At 43.9% G+C, this 17,814-nt stretch overlaps 1 protein-coding gene across 4 annotated transcripts in view; it reads left to right on the top strand.

Annotated features, from left to right (window-relative positions):
* Nucleotides 1-17,814, top strand: part of CPNE4 (copine 4) — a 262,207-nt gene that overhangs the window by 35,197 nt on the left and 209,196 nt on the right. Inside the window, exon 1 of one of the 4 annotated variants that reach the window (XM_085226460.1) lies at nt 10,537-10,773. The exons of the other annotated variants lie outside the window; for them this stretch is intronic. The gene's annotated coding sequence lies outside the window, so the exon portion shown is untranslated. Of the gene's footprint in view, nt 1-10,536; nt 10,774-17,814 lie in introns of those variants that run through there. 4 annotated transcript variants of the gene reach the window in all.

Raw genomic sequence — 17,814 nt, 5'->3', positions numbered from 1 at the left:
AGTGTGTGAATGTTTGCAATCATACAAGCACTGAATCTTGTTTTCCTTGTTCAGAATCTGACACGTACAGATTTTACAGTGGTTACTGTCAGGGAGCTGCAAGGACCAGCTGCTACCCAAGGGACAAGGACCTAAGGGACCTCTCCAGCACAGTAGAGCAGGGCCTCATCAACAAGGCCCATCCTGCCATCCCCAGGCAGAAGCTGGGGCATCAGGACACCCTTAGGCATCAGATGCATCACTGGGGCTGAGAACCCTGGGCTCTGGAAAGCTTGGGGAGTCATGGGGAGGCAGGGCACTTTCATTATCTGGACTCAAAGGAGCTGGAAAGCCTTCAGCAGCTGACACGTGGATAGAGTGTGGCATTCAGGAATAATAGACTTTGTCTGACTTATAGCTAGCGACGACTCTTGAGGGCAGTCTGTAGATAACAGATGAAGCGGGCTTCCCTCCAGAAAGCAAGTGTTAATCTTTTGACAGAAGCTGCTGAACCCACTGATTCATCGCTGATGGGTTTGTAATAGAAGGTAAGTACTGTGGCTATGAAAGACCCAGTAAATAAGGTCAACAGTATTCAAGTTACTGCGTGCTATAAGCTGTATTTTAGCAGGAAGACTTCCTGGGGAACACCTGTTTCTGGAGTTTGGCCAATTTACTGTTCATGCACAGGAAAACAATTATTTTCTTCATCGACCTTAGCAGTACAGCAGATGCATGATGAAAGATTGTTAATACAATGATAAAATATGTCATTAACGATAACTCTGAATAGATTTTGGAAAGGAAATTCAAGCCTAACCGAGGGTTAGAGAGAGCTTGAAAAGAGTTAGCAGATGGGAGGTCAGGAAAGAGACAGAGGGGAGTGGGGGTGGACAATGGAAGCCCAGAAGTGCCTGAAGAGGCAAGGCATATATAGAGAAGATTTGGAGAAAAATAAAAGTGCCTAAAAAGGGTAAACCAATGATTTTCTGAATTTCTTGAAGGCTCCCTGCATGGAGCTTCAGAACTGGTCAGAGGGGCAGAAGCACACGTGCACCATTTCCTTTTGGACAGGAGTTAGAACTTCAGCCAACATTTTTGGTTTAAGCAAGGCGTTATATAAAAATCCTTTCAGCAGACCGTTGAATATCTTCTTCACAGGTGACAATTCAGGTGCATCAGGGTAGACTTTCAGAAATATTTTGTTAACTTGCAAAAAAAGTTGTTTAAAAAAAAAAAAGGCACACCAGGAGGTAACCCCGTCTCATTAAAAGTTAGGTATAAATCACAGTGCCCTTGAAGTCCTTCTCATTATCTTCAGCCTCCATCTTCAGCAACTATGCAGAAAAATATTGGCTCAGCAGTGTTAGCCACAGTACAAAGGAAAGCTTTCCTGTAGGAAATCTAAGGAATCCTCAACACTTTTATTTATGACACAAAATGACTGAAACACTGAAACATCACAAACCTCATCTTTGGAAGCTCCATTACAAGCTGGAAAAAAAAAAAAAATACAGGCACACACACTGATCTAAGAAAGATTGCCATGTTCCTTTCTTTTCCTTTTATTTTTATACTTTTATCCTACCTGACTTTAGTTCATACAAAAGTCAGCACTTTGGGGAAAACCTTAAGTAACAGCATGTCAGAACTCTCATGCTGAATCAGTCCAATGCTTTTCTTGTTTAAACATCCTACCTCTGTGGATGGCCACGCTGCTTCAAAACATAGGTGAGTAATATAGAATGAGCTGTACATAGGTAAAATTTCTTCCTAATTGTGTTAGATACTGCTTGGGATTTGCTGTTCTTCTAAACACCTAGATCCTGAAAATCATGGTTATAAGTCATGTGGTTTGTTGCAGCTGATCCCCACTAAGTTCTGCGGAGCACACACGTAATTTGACAGAGTAAGAATCTTCCTTGTAAGGTTCACCTTATTCTCACTTTACTCTGAGATTTTTTTTTTTGCTCCTTGAATTTATGTCAGTCTTACCTGTTTTAAACACTTATCCTGTTGCTAGGAGAACTGAAAGAACAGGGAAACTGCTTGTTACTAGATAAAATAATTGCAAAGAACAAATTTTGTGTGTTCTTTTAGTTAGAAATGCATTTAGTGTACATTTTCACCACCCCTGAAGGCCTCTTCTACTCTTGCCACGTAGATGTCCTTCTCTTAGCACTTGTGAAAAGAGCTAGCAGAGTGGCTCAGGTTGCATCTAGTATCATCTTTAGTCTGACCTTGTTACAGCTCTCACTTGCCCAAATGTGAAAAATGTAGCGTAAAACATCTTGCAGTGTTGCATGTTCTATGCATGGCTATGTATTTCCAAATGTAAAGCTTTTCATTTCCTTGAATAAGATTTGGCTTATGTCCTTCTGTGCTCAAAGCAGGAGGTGATGGCTGAGACCATCACCTTCAAGCTTAAGAGAATAAATCCTGTATTTTAAGAGAGGAGAGAGAATCCATTTTTCATCAATTGAATTCTTTTGCAATTCCTGTTGATGCGTTTATCTATGAGCTCCTGAAGCTGTCTTTTCTGGCACTCATTCTCTAGAAATCTGTCCTCTCTTACCTGCTTCAGATCACCAGCAGTCTTTTTAATAGTGTGGAGTGAAGACAAGAACAGATGTGTAATGATAGCATTGCAGGTGAATGTACCAATACTGTTGCAACATTCAGGAATGAAAACCAGGCTGTGGCTGTGGCTTTTGGATCAACTGCTGGAAGAAGTGGTGAGACATGTCATTGTGACTTGTCTATGAATGTTCACAGCTAGAAATTAGAGGATTTAGTTCTGACTTTTTTTAATTGCTTTGCAAGGGCAGCTGATAAAACTAAATTCTTCTCCACACTTATCCCTCACTGCTCTGCAGGGAACCTCAATGATTTTTCTGCTTTGCCCATAAGAGACAAAATAGGCCAGGATATTCTTTCTTCTCCCATAGTAATGGAGCCAGCCCTTCTTCCATTCCGAGTACCCTCTTCATGCCCTGGATGTCACAATTGGTATTCCACAGCAAAGGGTAAGAAGATGGAAGCAATGGTTTACACAGACATTATTGCAAAAAAAAAAAAAAAAAGAAAAAAAAAAAAAAGAGAGAAATCTCAGGATAGCACGGCTACAAAAGTTGCACTGGAGGTAATTTTGACCTACTGAAGTTGCTGCTGAGGTTTAGAATAAGAGGATGCGGGAGTAAGTCAGGCAATGTCTTTGTGCTATGGAATATTGAAGGATCTTAACAATCAAATTGGAATTTATCAGCTATGTTAGTAAGTCCCCCTTTTCTATCAGACACTGTGCAGAACAACTGGGAGTCTTTTCATCAGAAGATATTGAACTCAACTTTTCTGTTTCATACATGAGGGATATATGCAAGAGAATTTTCTGTTCTGACAGTGGAAAAATGATTTTACCTAATAGAATACTACTTTATTATAGCGAACAGGCTTAACTGCATCTTTAAATTGTGAAGATGAGATAATTAATGGTTTGAGTGTACATTTATTCATAAATTCCCACTTGGTACAGTATTTCCTTATTCATATTCTCGTAAAACCAATAAAGTTTACAATCCATAGAATACAGGGAACACGGGATATTAAGTATCTTCTATGATATCAGGGCTGTAAGTGTTGCCAGGAACCATGGTACCTCGTAAAGAACCACCTCTGACCCTGGCAGTAGAGACTTTTTATTGCTGAAGGCTGAGATAGCCTCCTGCTGTGTGTGAAGCTTCAGCACAAAAGGAGCTGGGTGTTTTTAAGCAAGCCATTATTTCTAACAAAAAATGCTTTTTCTCTCTCAGCCAATTGTTGAGAGAAAGGACAGGCACTTATTGTTGAACGGGCTTGAGAGTTTTCTGTTCCAAGGAAAATAGCATGAGGCTGGCATAATCAATTGCTATTTGACAGAGTGATAGAAGTGCACACGCAATGGAGGAGCTAAAAATCTGTCAGGAAGCAGCCAGAATGGCAAATTGACAGAGAACATCTTAGTGACAGTATGGACAAAGTGTTGCACAGAGCTCCATCTTTACACTTCCTTAATTCATGGATGAACAAATGCAGTTAAACAATGTTTGTTTCATCGTAAAATGTCATGTTTCATTTAGGGGGGAAAAAAAAAAGGCTATGATGGAGAAATTATTCGCAGCTTGTTTTAGGCTGTGACCTTTTCTCATCCTATACTTTGCTTGATGGGGATAGACCAGAATATGCTACAGGCTGATAACAGAAATATGAGACCTATAAGACTCTTCATATGTTAGAATATTCTTGTGAAATGAACACCAAGGTATAAGAAATCGCACTAGCTATAGTTCCTTCCAGTTCTACTGCTGCTGTAAGGAAAGTTTTCTTCAATAATGCAATGCTACTTATAAGCACAATTTCTCTGCTTAGATGCTATGTTCTTTTCTTCTTTCCCATAATCTTCAAATAGTTAGCTTATGTGTTTTAAGCATATTTTTAAAATTCATCTATAATTAAAAAGGCTGAAAACAGCTTCTTTCTACGCACAGTAATCTTGCATCATCCATCCTTGGACAACATGAAAACTCAGAATGGTTATGGCACCCTGACCAGTGCCATTTTGGAGTGTCACCAGACACCAGAACAGCATGTGGCCTGTTGGCTAGGGCTTACATCTCCAGTCTGTTGGCCAGTCAAAGGCCACATTGGCTACTTGTGCTGGGCTTGAAGATTCAGTAAGGGTAATGGAGCCAAAATTGTGATGCTGTAGCAACTGAGGCACAGCTTCCCCTGACTACTTGTCTTGATAATGTGAGGATTCCTAATATTTCAAGAGTATGGAATTAGCAGGGCTTGTAATAGGGCGCTAAACTTAGCATTGTATTGCTATGAGAATGCATTTCTGTCACTATATCTACGTGAAATCCTATGTAATTTTCCTGGGGAGGATGTTAGAGGATTGGATTTTCCTTGAAGTTTTAGGCTTAGAAGATCTAAATATTTTTTTCTAAAGAATTTAAGGGGAAGATTATTTTTATTGTTGCTTCTGATTGGCTTGATGTCACTAAGCAGGACTGGCTCTGAGGAAGAACACAAGAAGGCTGTATATACTGGAAAAGGGTAAAAGTACCACCTATGGTAAAAAGGCTCGATCCCTTAGCAAGATGTGTGGGTAAAGCTAAGGCTGTTCTGTGTATCTCAGTCACCAACACTTACTGCTTTCTTTGAATTCCTTTTTTATCACCTTTATCAGAGGCAGGTTATTTTTCTTAGAATAACAAAGGTGGAAGGAATAACCAAGGTATCTTCCTTTACTCTCATTTCTTTCACTTGTCACACTTCCCAGGGATGGCAGATAGCTCAGCAGGTGATACTGATGCTAATACAGTCTTGCCAAGTTAGTGGCATCAATTTCTGTGGCAGTTATTGCTTGTGAGTTTCTAGCTTGGGATGGCTCCTATCTCGCGGGAGCTGCTGGGTGCTACTCAGGCTCCTTACAGTCAGCTAATGCCATGACACTAGTGAGTGCCACGTGGCAGCACCGGTGATATTGCTTAGCAGGGACAAAGAAGCCTTGCTAGACAGCAGAGTGCCTTTCTTCAGGCCAGTGTGTACTTTCTCCTTCATTGCATTACCCTGTATCCCCATTCAGTTGTCAGCAGCAATGTTTTTATGGGTGTTTTGTACCCCTATGCTAAGGGATACCCGAAGTGATGAGGAATTGAAGCCAAGATAGAATATTCCAAGTTGGTACAGACCCATGAGGATCATAAAGTCCAACTCCTAGCTCTGCTTAGGACTGCCACATACTGTGCATATGAAAACACTTGTTCATAGAAAAACATTAAATCAGTTTCTAAGAAAGCAAGAGGATTTAAGTATTTTTGTCTGCCTTGTATGGCTGTTTATGAGATGATAAAACAGCGTGTTAAATGCACAGGGCACCTTTGCTGCAGGGTTCATTATGGAATTCGCCTAGAGAATCCAGAAGAAAATGGTTTTTGCTGTACAATAGAAAGGAATTTTCCCCCACAGGATTATTAATAAATGTAGACTATACTTCAACAAAGATAATTAGCAGAGACGAGTATTTCCATGGGAAGTTCCAGCCTTGTTTTCACCAACAAAGGAAGTAACATGTTGGAAAGAAAAAGTATTTAGAGAAGCCAACTGCAAATGCATTTGTTTACAAAAATATCAGAAGGCTTTCCTTTGCTTTTTGCATTTTATACTACACATGATAACAACAATGCAATAGGCAGTAAAATTTGAAATGAAATGGAGAAAAATGAAAGCCTGAAACAATCACTTTTGCATGAGTGTTTCCAAATCATAAAATCATTTTCCTCCATTGTTTATTCTATGTCATAGATACACTTTTGTTTCAGGGATTTTTCTAATGAAAAAATAATACAGTTGTAAAATTTTCAACCAGTTCTGGTGGAGACAAGTGTGATACAATTTTGATATTGGGGATTTGGGAGTGATAAACCCTGCGCTGCTACTTGCAAATGAATTGGCCTGCTGTAATGAAGGTAAAGTTGGCAGTGTTCCCTGACAGTTCGGAGTGATGAATAGAAATGTAATCTGGTGACTTTGAACTGCTATGCAGTAAAAACACAGGTTTCCTTTGACAGTGGAAATAAAACCTTAGATGTGTCCTTTAACAATGCTTGGGCAGGCTGTGGGAATTGAGGGTACAGTTGCTGTCTTTACCTTAAAGGGAAGCTCAGCTTTCAGAAGTCAGTGGAACGTTTGTGCAGGAGACGAATAACAAGGAATTTCAAGGTTAGCCACTGTAAGGCTTCAGATACTGTCGTGCATCATAAGATTGCCTCATTAATTTGGGTAAGCACCAGGATCCAGAACTATAGCTGTAACCTCAGGTTTGTTTTCTTTTGCTTTTAAATCATTCTCGTTTTAACTTTCTCAAATATGATCAGTAATTCCAAGGCCTGTAAAGGCAACGGTGTTCTGACAAGGGCTCTTGGGAATTGTTGGTTACAATTCTGCTGCTGGAATGATCAGAGCCTTAGAACGGTTTCCTGGACTGGGGGGATCACCTTCTCTTTGAATGCTACCAAAGCTGCCAATGTGTATCTAATGTGCCTATGTATGACATGTAGTAAGAACGGCGTACCAAACTAAGAATAACATTGTTGATGACAAGAAAAAGCATCTCTGTGCCACCTACTCAGGATGACTGTTATACACACAGAGTCATAGCTGTAGATCTCAGGAGAACAAATCTTGCTTTTGTGGAATTAAAAACGAATTCATAGGAGGAAATACAGAACTGGAGTAGTACCTAGGTGAACATAGATTAGAGCTGAGCTTCAGGGCAGTGTATCTGGCTTCTAGTCCTGGAAACACCTCAAAGAACCTGGTTTTTGGAAAGTAGGTGATAAACACTGTTTGAACCACAGCCTTTTCCCACATAACTGAGCTTTAAAACAAGAGGATTCCCTTCACTAGTGCTTGTGGAGAGCAAGCATGTGGTTCCCAATGCAACTAAAGCAGGATTTTTACTAGAAACAGTGAAAGGAAAGTGAAGTTTCTAAGCAGAATCTGGTACAAGTCTGGTAGAAGAATGTTAGTGAAAGTTTGTAAAGACGACTGACAGCAACTTATATCAGATAAAAAGCTTTTAAAGCAGGAGAGAAAAAAAGAAGGAAAAAAAGATGCTCTTTTCCTGATGTGCTTTTGAAGATTTGTTTTCCCCTATTTACAAGTGTTGGTTGCTGGGCTAAGTTCATCCAGCTGTATTATGGTTATAGGCCCAGGCTACACTAATTAATATGGGAAACTGAACAGCATAAGTTCCTCCCAAATAAGTATTTTAAAATCAGCAAAAGAATGAGTTTTGTACTCTCATATTTCATACTTTTAGGAAGTGTTGGCTGTGTAACAATCTGCAGGTAAGTAAGGCAATCAACTGCTCAGCTTTAGACACCAACACTAGTGTAGTTTTGCACTGACTCTGTCAGTGTGATGGGGTCTTTGCCAGCCCATAAAGCTACCAGAAACAAATATGACAGTCATGACAGTGTAAAAACAGGGAACAGCCCTGCTCTGGTTACGAGTGGTGGCCTTCAGAAAGCTTTTTGCATCTGTGGCCTCTGTTACCTGGCTTGCATTTACACTTCTGTGTGCTGTGACTGTGATGATTCACTCTTGTTTATCAGTTTGTAGCTGTCTCACTGAGACCTATATAAAAAGGTAGGAAACTACTCCTGGCGATAGTTTTGATTTTGGTGAAGTTGTAGAGCTGGGAGGTTTAATTGTTCTTTTGCATCCCGTTTTTTTGACAACTGCAACGTCTACAGGGCAAGGGCACAAGATGTGATAGATCTTCTTTTGTCATAATTAAGAAGGCTGATGGAGTGATGCTGGTTCCAACTGCTATAAATCTTGTGTTTTATTTAAACGTTGACTGGTTTATGTGAGCTTAGCAAGAGCAGCACTTGCACTGCAATGCTGATCGCTGTTGGCAAGCAGGAATATTATCCTGAACCAGCTTTGGACCACTGAAGATATTCGGATGCCACCCAGAGGAAGAAGCGGGTACTTGTAGCAGAGCTGTCCTGATTTACAGCAGCTCTCTGTCCTGGAAAGGATGCTCCAGTAATAACAGTAGACTATTAGGTAATGACAGTGAGCAGAGGAAACAGGCAGGGCATGTAGCTGTGTGGGCACATAACTACAGGGTGACATTCAGGGCCCTTATCATTTCCATGCCATGGAGATGTATGATTTGAGTGCTGGAGTAGAAGATAGGGAGCAGAAATCTTAGTGTTCATCCTGACTCAGCTAAGTGCAGAGCAGGGTTGGACCCTTCTCCATTCTCAGTTACCCAAGAAGTGAGTTCCTGTCTAAACCAGGGCCACAAATATATTTTGTGAAAATCTTGCTAAAACCATTCCCACAGGACTTGCTGGGCTTCTTTTTTCCAGAGTGCTGAGCTGGAACCTCTGATGTACCATTGCTCTCCTGCTTCCAGAGAGCAGCTGCAGTGTGCTGTCACAGCCCCCAGCCTGACACAGCACAGGGAGACTGGGCACCATGCAGCCCCTCTGGGATGGCACAAATCTGCTCTGGAGATCTGCAGATGTTTCCTTTAGGGTCTTCACCAGTACATTATTGGTGCTTTCCTTCTCTTTCATATTGGACCTCCCAGCAGTGCCGGCATAGGGCTACGTGGTTTTGCTGTAGTTCTGCTAAGAGATTTGTAAGTAAAGCTGTGGAAAGCCTTAGCTTTCTGGAGAGGTCAGTCAGTTCTGATGTTAGGCAATGTGCGCTAGGTACTCTAAATAAAGAAAAAACAGCACAGCTTTAATTTTACAAAAATAGTAACAAAGAAGAGGTGAGTGGAAAAGGCAGGAGAAATCTTATTAATTATGGCAATAAATTATGATTAGATGAGTTCTATGTAAATCTCACTGTTCTATAAAAGTGAAGTTCATTTCTGTGGATGCACAGATACAATGACAGATCTTTGATTTTATTGCTGTGAACAAATTACTGTTGAGCAGTATTTTTTTTGCATAATGCGCTCAGCAAAACGCTGCTTTTAATTTGCACTTTATCTACACTGAAAAAAAAAGAGAACAACAACCAGGATTACAGTGCATACTCCTAACGTGTACTTTTGATGCTGGCGGTATGACATTAAAATCTCTAATCAGAGAGGTGGGGTTTCTGGCAGAGAGTTCCAGCTCCACTGCAAGTTGTTGTTATTTTTAATGCAGATTGTGATGTTCCTGCTCTGGGCTAGCAAAACGCGTTCAATTGCCTGCTCTCCATTTCACACCTCTCAGCTCTCAGGAGCTGCACCCCAGGGCTTGCCAGCTCAGCAAACTCCTGGCGTTAACGTCACAGCCTAAGAATGATTTGTCTTTGTTTTGTTTCCTTCAAAGTCAGCTTCGCTGGAGAAATCTTCCTTTCTGAAGTGCTCTGTGTGTATGGTTGTGTCTGTTTGGGGGAGGACGGGATGCAGCAGCAGCATCTCTCTCAGGGCAGATGCTACAGCAGCTCTGTCATTGTCACATCTGTGTGCCTGGGAGAGGCTTCTGAATTTATCTTCATCAAATCCTTGTGAGATGGGGTGGGGAAATTAGATTATGCAGCTGGGGAGCCACGGCATAAACATGCCGCATCCCACAGCCACCGAGGCACGTGTCTAACTGACAAGTGCAGGCCCAGTTCTCTGCGTAATCTGAGGATTCCTGGGAAGCCCGCCAGAATTCTCGCGTGCACACACTTGGGTATCACCACAGCCGCTCGGCAGAATTGAGTGGCTGCCACGGGTGGGCAAAGTCAGACAGTGAGTCCCGATGTCCCAATTCTCGTGCCGTTTTTTAACTTTGGGCGCAGCTCTCGGCTTCGCTGGGGCTGTGTTTTACTTGGATGTCCTCTCCACGCCGGGATATCCATAGAGCTGGGCACGGAGCCCAGCGGCCCCTCAGCCCGCGAGCTCCGGGGGTTCGTAGCGCTCTCCAGCCCCACCTCTGGCGGCTGCTGGGGACGGGCGGGCGGGGCTGGCCAGGGGCCGGCTCCGCTCGGAGCTGCCTTCCCCCAGGGGGCGCTGCCGCGGGCTCCGGCATCGGGGTCGGGGCGGCTCCGAGCTGGGGGAGCGCCCGGCGCGCCCGCCCGCCTCCTCCCTCTCTCCTCCTTTCCCTCCCTCCTCTCCTCCCTCCGTCCCCTCCCCTCGGCGGTGGAGCCGCCGGGCTCCCTCGCTTCTCTTCACATGGGGCTCGCCCCGCCGGAAGGACAGCGCTTCTGTCCTGCCGCTAGCCGCTGAGAGAGAGCCGAGGCGGGCAGGTAGGGGCGGTGGGAAGGGCTCTGTGGCTGCCGGCTCCGCGCACGTGAGCTGCTCGGTTAGCGCTGCTCCGTGGTGCCGTGTCCCTCAAATACCCGGCGGGACGCGGTGAAGGCTCCGTCGGTTGCGTGCGGGACTTGGTGCGGTGCTGTGAGAATGCGTTTGTCAGAGCACGGAGGGAAGTAAAATAAAGTGGGAACTTTCCTTTACTCGAAGTCTGTTAGAGCAGAAAAAGCTGTTTTTTTTTTTTTTTTTTTTTTTTTTTTTTTTTTTTTTTTGTGCATGTGTGTGTGCTGTAACTGCTTTCAGGTGAGGAAGCTCTTTGGGGATGGCATTTTGAAGTTCGTTCTGGGGTCTCTGAAATTGCAGCCCTTGGGGTGAGGGAAGGGCGCTGCGTTCTGTGGGTTCGGGCACACCGCGCTGGGAAGTTTCCTGCAGCCTTAATATCCCTCCGGAGCTGTGTTTGGGGTAGCTGGAAACGAGAAGTAGGGCATAGCAGCGGCACTGCTAGCTGTGGTGTTCCCTCACCGAGAAACTCCTCCTGTTCCAATGCTGTGTGTAAAGTCGGTGTCTGTAGATAGATGTGTGGGGTTGCTAACCTCGTGGTCGCAGCAGAGGCTCAGGTACCTGATGTCCTTAAGCTCGTGTCTGAGCACTGCCATAAATTTACTCTTGAGATCTTCTCTGAGCTGGGAAAAAAATGTTACTGAAGTTTGGAGCACTCAGGAAACCTGCTAAAAAGAACGCAGAGATTCTCAGTATGCATGTGGAGAGCACCAGCAGTTTGTTAGCTGAGCTGCCAAGCCTAGCTAATCATCTTCTCATCTTTTGAGAGGGGTTTGTCTAGAATAAGGTGCTTAAATGTACCTCGGTTCAAAATACTGCAGGGAAGTGAGTTGTGGTGGGCTAATTCTTCTGATAAGCGCTTGGTGTTTGTACCTCGAGCAGAAAGCCAATGGGACCAGCTATATTCTTATCAGCACAGCAAAGTTTGGAGCTCCCAACAGAACAGCTGGCAGTGTGATGCTGGGTGTTGGGTGCTTCCCTGGGATGGGGCAGACAGGACTGCTGATGCAGGGAGACTGTGTGCCTAGTGTCACCTGGGACGTCTGAAGAGCAAGATGAAGCAAGGTGGCACAAGCTGTGGGGTGGGAACATACCTGTGCTATCTGCCTTCCTTGTTGTAGATCACTGGGACTGTGTTACAAGGTAAAGATATTCCTAGTTCTTGCACACAGTGGTTGGCTGACAGTGTTTAGAGTTCAAAATGTGTTTTTCAGCTCTAAGGCTTTCTCTGTCTTTTGATGTGCTTGCCGTTTGCCATTTGGTAGGAGTTTTTTGCGGTCTCAGCTCTCTCTCTTTTTCTTAGGTTTGCTATTACTGGGTTTTAAAATCACCTAGCAGACTCTGTGTGTGGAAACAGTGCCCTGTTAATGGATTGTTAGGGTTGGAACTGGAATGTCAGGCAGCCAGTGGTCAGCTCTGTAGCTCCCGATGCAACCATTAGTCAGCAACACCCCGCACCGATACCCAGGCTGAAGTCTGCTACTGTGTGCTTCATCAGTAGGCTGAGTGGAGGGAAGTTTTAAGTTGAGGAAGAATGCTTGGCTACAAAGAGCTGTGATGAGACAGCTGTGCATATGGTAACTTTGGGTTACAGTAGCATTTGCAAAGTTTGCCAGTGCACTCAGAAATCACAACGTGCGATCGTAAAGAACAGTTGAGCAGTTGCACTTCTTTTTACAAGGTGCCTGGCAGGAAGAACTCGGTGCAGCAAGGCTCTGAGGGGCCCCGGTGTGCTTTGCCCTCGGAGCTGCGGTTGTACACGGCTGTGAAGTTGCCTTCTAGCTGTAGTTCACTCCACGGCTCTGCGGGTGTCCTTAGGCAGCGCTGACTCGGGGAGAAGGGAAACCTGAAGGTGGCATTTGTGCCCTAGAAGAAGCTGCTCGGAGATAACGGGAACTAAGGGCGCACGTAGGAACGAACTAGCAGCCGCCCAAGCGCTGGGTGGGTACGGCGGGCGCTGCGCTGCACGACAGCTGTGCCCGCAGTCGAGCCGGGTCAGGGCTCGCAGCGGCGGCGAAGCGGAGTGTGAGGGGTGATGGATGCCGTAGTGCTAACGGGCAGCAACAGAAACACCACGTTGCGAGCGACTCCGTTTAGAACTTGTCACGAAATCTTACCAGAACTGGTCTCTTCCTCTGCAAATAGGGAAGGCGAAAGCCGATTCAGTAATTCTCACCGACTTCCCTGAGAACGCGGCTGCACGGAGGCGCGCCCTGGGGCTCCCGCCTCTGTCACACGGGCGGGGGGGGTCGGCGCGCTCAGCCCGCCGCCTTCAAGCTGCCGGCCGTGCCCGCGGAGCAGCGGGAGCGGAGCGCCGCCGGCGGGAGGCGCCCAAGGAGCGGCGGAGGGCGGGCGGGGGACTGCGGCCGGGGGCGGCTGCGTCACTGCCCGCGGCTCCCCTGCTCTCGTCACAGGGCTGTGCCGGGCTTGCGAGGGGAGTGCCGTCGTGTAGCGGAGTAGAGGTGTTCCCTTATAAAGGCTCGTCTGGGGGAACTTTGCTGGGAGCCCGGTGGCGTAGAACCGCGGCGGCGGATGGCTGTGAAGGCGTGGTCCTAGGAGCCTGTCTGGATGCCGTCCATTCCTCAGATTGTATTTCCCCTCTGACATCCCACCGGCAGCCTGCCCTACCTTCCCAGCCCGATGCTGGAAGTGAAGTGTTTGCCGGCACGTTTGAAGAGAGGGAAAGGGGAAGCTCAGGGTGGGAGCCGAGGGAGCTGTGGAAGTGTAGCGAACTTGGAGTCACGCCTGGCTACAGTGACCGTGTGGTTTTGATCCCTCACCGATCTGCTATCGGCACGTGTTCTTCAGATTGACACGAGGGAGTACCCACAGCATTTAGTTTGCCAACAAGTGTCAGTCATGGGTTAGCAGAGGCTGCAAGCAGCTGTTGCGGAAAAAGTTGCAGTAGTGAGGAGTAAGATTCCTTTTAGTGAAAATTGGACAAATAGGTAACTGATATACTCTTAAAAAAAAAAAAAAAAGAAAAAAAAGAAAAAAAATGTTTTCTTGGTAGGAAGGATAGTGAGCTATGAAATTGCTGTGCCATGTGTCTGTGGTTAGTCTATACTTTCCTAATCTAGTGACTGCTTCAGTTCCTCCTGGTGCATTACTTACACTCAGTGTTAGCTGGGTTGTCTATGGACAGAGACAGAATCTCACAGTGCATTTGAAGAGGGCAAGTTCCCCTTCTTACAGCTGGTAAGAAATAATCGTTTGGCTATGGGATGTGCGTTGGACATGTTTCCACTTCTGTCTGTAAGAGGGGAAAAGTCCCTAAAGTATTTTGTCCAGAAACTTCACTGAAGGGCAGTGTCTTCAACAATGCCTATCCCTGTGGCTCAGTGTAACATCAAGTTGTGGGATTGTTAGTACCTAAGTGGCTATCTAGAAGGATTCTGTCAGTAAGCAGCTGGATATTTTGATACATGCAGAACTGGATTGCTGAAAGAACGTCTGTACTCTAAGGTGAAGGCAGTAAGTGATTGGCACTGATGTTAATGCCATTAACATCCTTGGAAATGTACACAAATGAATAACATGCATCTAAGGATGTGCTAAATAATTTAGACAGCTGTTTCTTATTTAGTTTTATGCTAATTGATATGAAAGAAAGCCTACTGCTGCTACCATTGCCTTTTCCAGCTCATGGTGTTGCACATCACTTGTATAATGCTGGTGCTAATGCTTCCTTAGTCCACCATGTGTTGGTAACAGAAACAAATGTTTTTACTTGTCTGTTAACTTACAATGAAAGTTTTATGGGATCATTAAGTTTTACTGAGAGAGATTCAAAGTGACTTGGAGGTCTTGCCAGACATTTGGCCACGTAGGCTCAGTTTTGTAAAGTGATCAAAGAAATGGGGGGGGGAAATGTAATTGAAAATATTTGTATGGAACTAGCATGTAGATGAAGGAGAGGAGAGAAAGGGAAACAGAAGGTCAGACTGGCAAGTCTGTCAGGATGGTGTAAATAAGATTCAGTGTCCTGTGAGGGATTGCAGGCTTGGAAAGTACCTGGGTGTATTCTTTTTTCAACTTGCATAAAGGCTTCCATTTCTTCAAGCTTGTATTAATAGTCTGGGCTGAAGCTCATCTTCCCTTGCCTGGAAGAAACTGAAGAAGGTTTGCTATGCTACAGCTTGATTTTGCGGTTCTATCAAATACAATATCAAGTATGTGTCGAGACTGGCAGACCAAATGGGAACTGACCATAGGTGAGCATAGACAGAGCAAGCAGAAAATTTTAAGTCATGGGTAACCTTTTTGTCTGAATTTAGGGAAGGCCCTTTTGTCTATTCATCTAGATCAAGCACTGCTTGACTAACTTTAGTTTTCACTGTGTGTTTCTCATTCAGACATAAGCAGTGACAGCTAACAGATTCAAAATAAGAGTGTTTTTCAGTTCTGATTCAATATAAAGGCAGCTTGCAGGAATTATGGCCTGTGCTCTTCATATCAAACACAATATTATCTTCCAAAAGAAATATCTGTGCCATAGGACTATAGAATGATAAAAACTGGGAAAACTGGTAAACTAAATTTGAAAGTTTGCTTTTCTTCACCATGTCAGCTGCCCTGTGCCCCTCTGTTGAGCTGGGGTGTGATGCTTCAAAATAAATGCTTGTCCTACGTGTGTTGTAACTGCAGCTTAAAATGTGAAATGTAGTTTCTAGTTAGAAACGAGACCAAAACCTCATTTCTGTAAACATGCATTTGTAATGAATGGCTAATTTAGAACAAAGCACAGCCAAAAAAGGTGTGGAAAAATATGTATTTATGAGATTGCTCATTAGCTTGAAAAATAGTGTCTCGCTTCTGTAATGTTTATAAGGGCCAAGAATGTGTGATGTATTACATGGTATGATTATGCAGAAAAAAAACCTTTTTTGGGGTGGCGTTTTGTCAGTTTTGTTTTGGGGTGGGCCACATTTAACTGTGGGCCCGAGGAAGAGATACAACAGGATAGACCTGAAAAAATGATGTCATGCCTCCGCATCAACTCAAAACACGTAAAATCAAATTGCAGTGCTAACCAGCTGAAAAACAAATGGGACCACAACACTGGATAACATTGACTACAAGGAGAATTCTGTTAGAGAAGTGGTCTTTAGACAATTCTTGAATGCATTCCATGCACTGATAAGAGAAACTGTATTCCAGATTCTGTGCATGAAGATAAAATATCTAGTGCTTAGGGACTCGATACGATCAAAGACTTTCTTATTTCATCAGTGCACATGTAACAGCAGAGTTTTAAGGGCTACTCTGCACGTTTGGTCTACAGCCTAAATACTCACTTGAGGGCTTGTCACAGATCTGTCAACCAGTCCCATGGAGGCAAGTTACTGTAGTTAGCTCTAATACTCTCAGTCAATTCATTCAGCCTTTAGTGTCCATTTATTAACTGAGATATGTGGTCGGTAATTAGAAGTACTGAGCTACTAAGCAAAGCATTAGCATCCCTAGTTGTCCCTAGTCAGCATCTGGCTCAGCTTTGCTGGCCTGGTAGATGTCAGTTTGGGGGCAGTTCCTTAGAAGTTTCATCCAAGCTTATGCAGTTCTGTTGTGTCAAAACTAGGCCTTGGATCACAGACAGCTGAACCCCTAGGGGGAGGATCTGCACAAAGCCTGGGTGTGAATACTGCACTGATTCCCTTAGCGGGAATATCCCCGTGGATACTAACTGCAAGGTTCTTTGATCTACTTTCAGAATAGCTGGATGTTTGCTGAAGAAGCCATGCAATATAAGTGTGCTCTGCACTGGACTTTTAACCACCAGTGTATTTTTTTTTGTATGTATTTCTGCCATATGTGCTTTATAGTTGGTTCTTTGCCTGGTGCTGATAACAGATTGCCTATGGGAGGGAAAACTTAAAGAACAAAACAAACCAAACACTGCAAACCAACCAACCAACCAAAAAAAGCACAGAAGCCATTGAAAGAAATAGGGGAAGGTAAAGCTGAGAATGTTGATGAGATGTAAAAGAGCATTGTGGGGTGGGGAGTAGTCCAATAGGTAGGGTTGAAGAGAAGAGAAATGAAAGCAGGTTTTATAAGAAAGGAGAAGATACTTCTGGTATTTGCTAGGGGAGTACAAAGATGGGAAATTAGACATTGATTTAAACAAAGAAACAGTGGATGAAGTTCTGGCTGTTGTAAATGCAAAGCAGAACTTCTTCACTGTTGCTGGAGTTACTCCTGTCTTGAATGGCACAAAAGAAAGAGCTGAATTTCTTGTCGTATTTGTAAATTTACAAACTTGGAACAGTTCCTATCTGCAGTGGAAAATCGGGTCAAACTTTGTGAAAAGTTTTCTCACGGGCTCATTAGAATAAGTGGGGGAGCAGAAATTGATTGCCGTGAGTGTTTGGGATACAGTGCATTCAGTTTTGGGAGCAGCTGCTATTTCAGTTGCATCCTTTGTGATTTATGTAAATCTGTCCAGAAAGATGACAGAGTTGTGTTTGATATCTATGCAGAAAGCAACACTTGCTTAAATAAATTGTTCATCACCATGCAGCACATTGTAGTCTAGCTAGTGGAAAATGTGTATGCATATATCTATATACATATTAATGCATATATAAAAAATATTTTAACAACCAAAAGTGGCTTTTGTAGCTTGCTTTTATGTGCAGACGTCTTCAGGAAGAGCCAGCCTTCTTGTAGTGCTAGAGGGGTGTAAGGTGGGATGTGAGTGACTTCTGCTGCTTTATGTGAACAGGGACAGAGCCTGCAGTGCCTTCATCTGAGAGGTGCCACTTAAAGCTGCAGACTTGGTGGCATAAATATTCATTGGGTGTTACTAAGGTGGCTGGCTTGACACATCAGTCATCTTCTAACTTATCTTCTGTGATAAAACGTAAGTAATTAGATTGCTAAGAATTATCTTGTGCACCAGAGGGGTGCTGTGTGGTTCTTGTTGGTTTTGTTTTTTTTCTTTTTTAATAAATATTCAGTCTGAGAGAAATGAAATT

Source organism: Meleagris gallopavo, chromosome 6 (genome assembly GCF_905368555.1).
Source record: "Meleagris gallopavo chromosome 6, MGAL_WU_HG_1.1, whole genome shotgun sequence".
Taxonomy (NCBI): domain Eukaryota; kingdom Metazoa; phylum Chordata; class Aves; order Galliformes; family Phasianidae; genus Meleagris; species Meleagris gallopavo.
The sequence above is the reverse complement of the archived record's forward strand: the minus strand, read 5'-3'. Positions and strand labels throughout refer to the sequence as shown.